This window comes from Schistocerca gregaria, chromosome 8 (genome assembly GCF_023897955.1).
Source record: "Schistocerca gregaria isolate iqSchGreg1 chromosome 8, iqSchGreg1.2, whole genome shotgun sequence".
NCBI lineage: Eukaryota > Metazoa > Arthropoda > Insecta > Orthoptera > Acrididae > Schistocerca > Schistocerca gregaria.
Genome location: NC_064927.1, coordinates 510,285,645 through 510,294,511, shown reverse-complemented (window position 1 = coordinate 510,294,511; position 8,867 = coordinate 510,285,645).

Below are 8,867 nucleotides of genomic sequence, written 5' to 3'. Positions count from 1 at the left end.
CACTGGTACCTCAATAGACATACAGTATAATGATGCCTTGATGGGAAAAAAACTAACTGCCTCCCTGATGCCCTTCGTTTCGATATCGACAATTTCTCAGATTCCTCTTGTTTCCGCATACTTGTTCCCATGTACAAATTGCTCGGCGCAAACCAGAAGATACGCAAGTACTTCTTCAATTGCCTCATATTTCGATGAATATTTGGTTAGTTTATACCTATTTCCTCGTCATTTTTCGCAAGTCTATCGATATTATGTCAGATCTATCTATGTGACAATGACATAACCTCTCGTTCTGTCTTCTAAAATTGGGTGTAAATGTAGCACAGCTGTCAACTTCTAGCCCAGATTCAATGAGAGACATAACATAGCACTGTACTCCAGTGACCTGACATTTGGAGAGCATTTGCCATGTTTTCTGTGTGTCTGTGTATATCCATGCCTCACCAAAGGTGCAGATACCTGATACATATCATGTTTCTTGGTCAAATCACTTTCAAAATGCGGCAATTTTATCATGAGGTTGCATCATCAGGTACGTGTTGGTGTGATAATACACATTTCTACAATCACCGTCATGGTTGTTGTTGTTGTTGTTGTGGTCTTCAGTCCTGAGACTGGTTTGATGCAGCTCTCCATGCTACCCTATCCTGTGCTAGCTACTTCATCTCCCAGTACCTACTGCAACCTACATCCTTCTGAATCTGCTTAGTGTATTCATCTCTTGGTCTCCCTCTACGATTTTTACCCTCCACAATGCCCTCCAATACTAAATTGGTGACCCCTTGATGCCTCAGAACATGTCCTACCAACCGATCCCTTCTTCTGGTCAAGTTGTGCCACAAACTTCTCTTCTCCCCAATCCTATTCAATACTTCCTCATTAGTTATGTGATCTACCCATCTAATCTTCAACATTCTGCTGAATCACCACATTTCGAAGGCTTCTATTCTCTTCTTGTCCAAGCTATTTATCGTCCATGTTTCACTTCCATACATGGCTACACTCCATGCAAATACTTTCAGAAACGACTTCCTGGCACTTAAATCTATACTCGATCTTAACAAATTTCTCTTCTTTAGAAACGCTTTCCTTGCCATTGCCAGTCTACATTTTATATCCTCTCTACTTCCACCATCATCAGTTATTTTGCTCCCCAAATAGGAAAACTCCTTTACTGCTTTAAGTGTGTCATTTCCCAATCTAATTCCCTCAGCAGCACCCGACTTAATTCGACTACATTCCATTATCCTCGTTTTGCTTTTGTTGATGTTCATCTTATATCCTCCTTTCAAGACGCTATCCATTCCATTCAACTGTTCTTCCAAGTCCTTTGCTGTCACTGACAGAATTACGATGTCATCGGCGAACCTCAAAGTTTTTATTACTTCTCCATGGATTTTAATACCTACCCCGAATTTTTCTTTTGTTTCCTTTACTGCTTGCTCAATATACAGATTGAATAACATCGGGGAGAGGCTACAACCCTGTCATACTCCCTTCCCAACAACTGCTTCCCTTTCATGTCCCTCGACTCTTATAACTGCCATCTGGTTTCTGTACAAATTGTAAATAGCCTTTCGCTCCCTGTATTTTACCCCTGCCACCTTTAGAATTTGAAAGAGAGTATTCTAGTCAACATTGTCAAAAGATTTCTCTAAGTCTACGAATGCTAGAAAGGTAGGTTTGCCTTTCCTTAATCTTTCTTCTAAGGTAAGTCGTAAGCTCAGTACTGCCTCACGTGTTCCAGTGTTTCTACGGAATCCAAACTGATCTTCCCCGAGGTCGGCTTCTACTAGTTTTTACATTCGTCTGTAAAGAATTCGTGTTAGTATTTTGCAGCTGTGGCTTATTAAACTGATTGTTCGGTAATTTTCACATCTGTCAACACCTGCTTTCTTTGGGATTGGAATTATTATATTCTTCTTCAAGTCTGCGCGTATTTCGCCTGTTTCATACATCTTGTTCACCAGATGGTAGAGTTTTGTCAGGACTGGCTCTCCCAAGGCCGTCAGTATTTCTAATGGAATGTTGTCTACTCCGGGGGCCTTGTTTCGACTCAGGTCTCTCAGTGCTCTGTCAAACTCTTCACGCAGTATCGTATCTCCCATTTCATCGTCATCCACATCCTCTCCCATTTCCGTAATATTGTCCTCAAGTACATCACCCTTGTATAGACCCTCTATATACTCCTTCCACCTTTCTGCCTTCCCTTCTTTGCTTAGAACTGGGCTTTCATCTGAGCTCTTGATGTTCATACAATTGGTTCTCTTATCTCCAAAGGTCTCTTTAATTTTCCTGTAGGCAGTATCTATCGTACCCCTAGTGAGATAAGCCTCTACATCCTTACATTTGTCCTCTAGCCATTCCTGCTTAGCCATTTTGCACTTCCTGTCGATCTGATTTTTGAGACGTTTGTATTCCTTTTTGCCTGCTTCATTTACTGCATTTTTATATTTTCTCCTTTCATCAATTACATTCAATATTTCTTCTGTTACCCAAGGATTTCTACTAGTCCTCGTCTTTTTACCTACTTTATCCTCTGCTGCCTTCACTACTTCATCTCTCAAAGCTATCCATTCTTCTTCTACTGTATTTCTCTCCCCCATTCCTGTCAATTTTTCCCTTATGCTCTCCCTGAAACTCTGTACAACCTCTGGTTCTTTCAGTTTATCCAGGCGGTATCTCCTTAAATTTCCACCTTTTTGCAGTTTCTTCAGTTTTAATCTACAGGTCATAACCTATAGATTGTGATCAGAGTCCACATCTGCCCCTGGGAATGTCTTACAATTTAAAACCTGGTTCCTAAATATCTGTCTTACCATTATATAATCTATCTGATACCTTTTAGTATCCGTCATGGTATTTGTCTGGAAAAAGTCAACTCATTCAGAGGTAATGTTGTACCACGATTTGTAAAGTGGGCATAACTTTTAACATGGATACTTGTGTACAGCTGTAGAACCAAGACCGCTTGTGACAGTAACCTGCAGTAGTTGTTGCGATCGGGTTTTATTAATATCTGGCCGATTACGTTTCTCTTTCTAAGACAGTGGTAGCACTCACAAGAAAAGCCTAAGAGAGATGCCCACTCATCGTTGATTTTCGGTCAGTATTATTTTTCATCATGTGGAATCATTTATTGGTCAAGTATTATACTTAGTTGTAGTGGGGGGTGGATGACATGTTCGCATTTGAGAATCAGGTTTATAATGTATGTGTCTATGTTCTGACATGTGTAAAGAAGATGACTTTGTCCAGCCATAGGGAAGGTACAGATATTTCTAGAGCCACAGCCTTCAGCAGGGTGTAATGCCATTCAATTGAGAGCGTGACCGTAACATTTAATTGTAAGTAAAATGGTAAAACATATATGTGACTTGTGATTCCGTGTATGCATGGCCTGTTGTGGGAATGATTCATGTTTCACGTTAACTGCAGCAGCCGTACGAATGCAGAGGCCTGTTGGAGTGTAGGAATGTGAGTTAACTTTGCCGCCCTGTAGACGACCGAATAGCGAATTAATACTTAGTATGTGTTGGGTGGCATTCGTGACCAAGATCCACTTGCGAAGGTTTGTAACTATGCGCGTGCACTTTGAGGCATTGCGTCAGTCATACTGGGCAGTTAAACAGGGTTAGACGTATGACTCATGTCGCGCTAGGAGCAATGCACCCTGTGCTACTCTGTCATCACTGGTAAAGACACGTGCTGCGAGGAATGCACCCTGTGCTACTCTGTCATCACTGGTAAAGACACGTGCTGCGAGGAATGCACCCTGTGCTACTCTGTCATCACTGGTAAAGACACGTGCTGCGAGGAATGCACCCTGTGCTACTCTGTCATCACTGGTAAAGACACGTGCTGTGAGGAATGCACCCTGTGCTACTCTGTCATCACTGGTAAAGACACGTGCTGCGAGGAATGCACCCTGTGCTACTCTGTCATCACTGGTAAAGATACGTGCTGCGAGGAATGCACCCTGTGCTACTCTGTCATCACTGGTAAAGACACGTGCTGCGAGGAATGCACCCTGTGCTACTCTGTCATCACTGGTAAAGACACGTGCTGCGAGGAATGCACCCTGTGCTACTCTGTCATCACTGGTAAAGACACGTGCTGCGAGGAATGCACCCTGTGCTACTCTGTCATCACTGGTAAAGACACGTGCTGCGAGGAATGCGCGTCCCTGGAGCGTCTGCACTCCCGCCCAGTGCCATGAGTGCCGGTGTCCAGGTGAGCGCGTATTTCGATAGGGATTTCTCAGGTGTCAAGAATGAAGAGGATGCCGGTGCCTCATGTGTGCGGGACTCAAACGGGCATATGTGTGTGGTTTGACAGCTGACGGTCATGTCACTTCACAGGGGCTGTCACTAGTCTCCTGTGCGCTCTACTGGACAGGGGGCGGCAGGCGGTGAGTGCGCACATTGATTGCGTGTCTGTTGGATTAGTTTGCGAGCAGGTCTGTAAGCTACGCTACGTTTGGACAGTTTAGGAGTACTGAGCGTGTCTACACATCACTGTGCTGTATTATTTAGGAGGAGTCTGCATGTCTGTACTGAAATTATTTTGGTAAATTAAGAGTTAGTGACGGAATGACGTCATTTTCTGCCAGAGCAGGCAGGGTCATTTTCGCGCCTTTTTCCTATCTAGACCACCATCTTGGGTTACATCACAAAAGGGATAACAGCACGCCCTGGGCGCATTACTGTGTACTAGGTCAGTTGGAGTCAAGATCTTATGGTGGAAACACTGCCTCCAAACTAAAGACTCATGTCCAGCACAGGCAGAGTCGTTTTCCCACCGTTTCCACCCACCATCTTGGATTACGTCACGAAATGAACGACAGCACTCTCTGGTGGTGGTACTGTGTACTAGACCACTTGGGCCTCGTGGTGAACACACTATTTACTGTAATCTTGTATAACAGTACTTCTGTCACCAACTGGACTCGCATTCGAGAGGATGACGGTTTAATCACGTGCCCAGCCATCCTGATTTAGGTTATCCGTGATTTCCCTAAATCACTCCAGGCAAATGCCGGGATGGTTTCTTTGAAAGGGCACATCCGACATCCTTCCCCATACTTCCCTAATCCAGTGAGACTGATGACCTAGCTGTTTCATCTCTTCCCCCAAACAACCCAACCCAACCATGGCCGCCATCCTGGATTATGTAACAGTTCGGACGACAACACTCTCTGGTGGTGGTACGGTGTACTAGGTCAGTTTGAGTACGGACCTCATGGTGAACACACTGCATGGCTAATAGAGATGGGGCCCCTCCATACCCGCACTAACGTGGTGACCAGACCAAAAGTTCTACTGACACCTCCATCAACATGTTAGTTATCTAGTAAGTGGATTACAGGATGCTGGGCTGTGATGTTATCCATGTGTCTTGGTAAGACTACACATTAACACGGTCCATCGGGTGATACGTAGGGGGCGAAACGCAAGTGAGGGTAACACTTTGAAGAGCAGAGGGATAAAAGTGCCAAGGCTCATGCCATGGGAGAAAACCTCTGTGACAGTGGGATGGGTAGTAAGAGCAGTAGTGGCTTACTAGCTGCGACAGTTCATGCAAGGTTTGATTTGTTAGTATGGGTATCATGCATCATTACCATGGCAAGCGATGGCGATGTATCCCAGTTGCTCCAGCTGCTACATTCCTGGAACAATCAAGATCGCTGTATGGTAGTGGGAGATCGCCCATAGATCATTAGATCACCTCACTGTGTGTGTGTGGGGGGGGGGGGGGGAGCTTGTCTGCGTGCAGTGTATGGTACGGCCTCCCTGTCTGATGCCAGTTATTCGGCAGTATGGTCCAGCTGGATACCAGTAATGGTGTCTGATTAACAGGGGCTCACCTGTACCATAGTGTTTGCGTGTGCTTGGCCATAGATGTTAGGTCCTTACAAGTATGTCTTTTGGTCTTTTATGTTTCCATCTATGGCTGTGGTCGTAGTTCCCCATATTCAGAATAAACAGGCTCTGCTAATGTCTGCAGTTTCTGTATAGTCTTGTGGTGAGTTTGTGTATTAGCCCCATGAGAGTCTCAAGTTGGTATTCCCGGTGAAGGTCCGCGATGCGTGTGTATCGTGGAGCCTTGCTTCTGATTTTGAGTACTTTGTTTTGAATGAGCTGCAGACTGCGCAGGCGTGTAGGCGCAGCGTATCCCCAGACAGGAGCTGCGTACGTCATCAGGGGTCGAATAAGTGTCATGTACATGGACCTCGACACCCTCGTGTTCAGTGTGCTACGCTTGTTGAGCATAGGGTAGTGCTGTTTGAGCCTCGCACTTGCTCGGTTCGTCATGTATGTGGTAACTTCCGGTCCAGCCAGACACCAAGGTATTTGACTTTCTCATGGAAACGTATTGCGCGTGCATGTAGAGTTATTGATCTGCAGTATTGGTGTTTGCGCAGTTGCTTCGGTCTTCTAGTGAACAAAACGGCTTCGCACTTGTCGAGATTTACTCTAACACGCCATTTTTCCAACCAAGACTCACCCACTCTGAGTGCAATCTGTAAGCGTGACGTAATGTTTGATGGTTTCCAATCTTGCATGAGGATGGCTGTGTCATCCTTGTAGATTGCCATCGTTGTGCTGTGTGTAGTTGGGAAATCGTTTATGTAGAGATTAAACAGTAGGGGCCCTAGGATGCTTCCCTGGGGTACTCCGTGTATACCGTGTCGTATTGATTGTTTTCCCTGCACGTCAGTGTTGAAACTCCTGTCTGTAAGGTATGAGTGTATTAGACGCACCGGCCCATCAGGGAACCCCGCCTCGCTGAGTTTGCGAATGAGGCCATTGTGCCATAGACAATCGAAAGCCTTTTCGATGTCCAGGAACACCGCCCCTGTTGCTTTGTTTGTGTTGAAATCATGTGTTATATGTTCAATTACCTGTAAGCGTTGTTGTGTTGTTGAGTGGTGATTCCTGAAGCCGAATTGCTCCGGTTTCAGGATGTTATTTGTTAAGCAGTGCCTAGTGAAGCGTTTGAGAACCACCTTCTCAACAATCTTACTGAGCGAGCTCAGAAGGCTGATGGGTCGGTAATTTTGTGGAAGGCTGTTGTCTTTCCCCGGCTTCCTGAACATCACGACCTTGGGCGTCTTCCATGAGGCGTGGGGTATTGGTGTTTTAGTATGGCAATCGTTATGTGTGTTAGGTATTCAGTAGCTTTATCCGTGAACTCCTGGAGAACACGGTTTTGAATGCCATCATGAACAGGGGCTTTCCTAACAGCAGAAGGCATTACAGCCCAGGAGACTTCGGCTGAGCTAGCATGTCGAATGTCGTCGAGCGATGGTTGGGCTGAAATGCGTGTAACCGCCTGGTCAGTAGCAAGTGTGAACACTGGATCTGATGGTACCAGGTTCGTTGTGAATGACGCTGCGAGTGTGCAGGCCATTAGTTCTGCTTTCTTTTCCGCTGATTATGCAGGTCCGTCAGGCCCTTGAATTGTTAGGGTGTACATTTTCTCCCTGATGAAGTGTCGGGCTAGTTGCCACACGGCAGGTCTTGCGGTGTCCAGCCCTTCGAGTTTTTGGTTCCACTGTTGTGTTCTATGTGTTTGTATTTTATCGTGTATGATGCTCTGTAGCGTGTTAATGTGCCGTTTGAAGTACTGACGCCTGGTGCGCTGCCATTGTCTCCTGAGGCGAGTCCTCGTTGAGATTAGGCCCAGGATTTCCTGGGGCAGGGCCGCACTGCGTTGTTGTGAGGTGCGATCAGGTGTGGCGCCCGCCATTGCGTCCTGAACGGCGTTAGTTAGAGTTTCTACTGCCTCGTCAGTTTGTTCTGTTTCGTTAATTTCGTGTATGGGTGGTATGTGGCTATCGAGCGTTTCCTTGAACGAAGTCCAATTCGCACGCCCGTAGTCCAACATCCAGCGTTGTTCCATATGCTGCAGTGTTTCCTCAATGTATAGTATTACAGGTTGGTAGTTTGAGGGCAGACCGTTTTCAACGGCCACATTTAGTGTCGATGTAATGCCCTTGATGAGGGCCATGTCTAACACGTCTGGCCTGTGTCCCCTCTGATAGGAAATGTGCGTCGGTTCAGTCGGCGCTAGTATAATGTAGTTTCTGCCTAGTGAATGCTCATACAGATTTCTGCCTTTGGGATTTCGTATGCGTGAATTCCATTCTGGGTGTTTTGAGTTCAGATCACCAGCGACTATTACTCGCGGTGAGATGTTGAGTAGTGTGCTGATATCGCGTGTTGAAGTGCCTACAGGACTGTTGTATACCGATATCACTATGGTGTAGGCTCTGTTGAACTTGGCTCTGACGGCCGTAGCCTCGATTTTTTCCAGTTCAGGGAGCTCTGTGTTTGTGTGCTCAATGTCTTTGTGTATGACAATTGCAGTTCCACCTGCCACAGCGTCGCCCAGTCGGTCGGTGCGATAGACACAGCAGCCAGGAAAGTTTAATTGTTTGTGCGGTTTAAGCTTAGTCTCGCTCAGTAGAGTGACAAGAATTCCCTTGCGCTCCATGAACGCGGCAAATTCTGCCCTTTTGTTGTGGATCGAGTCTGCATTCCAGAACGGGAACTGTGATAGTGTGTGTGGGTTTGTGTTACGGGTCGGGTGTGGTATGTTATTCATGTAAGAGTGTGAAAGAGTGTTGTGATGGCAGTGTGTATGACAGCCCAGCATTGCCCGCGTTCGGCGCTCATAAGCTGGGTGATTAGTGTAGTGATGGCCTTCAGCACCTTGGCAAGGATTTGAACGGTCGTGTGTCGAGGGAATAGTGTTCCCAGTATTCCCCCAGGTGATGTGTTGGTGTTGGGTGTGGCAGCCTGAGGTTCTGTTGTAGAGCTAGCGGCCACTTGTGCGGGTACTGGTGTGTTGTTAGGAGT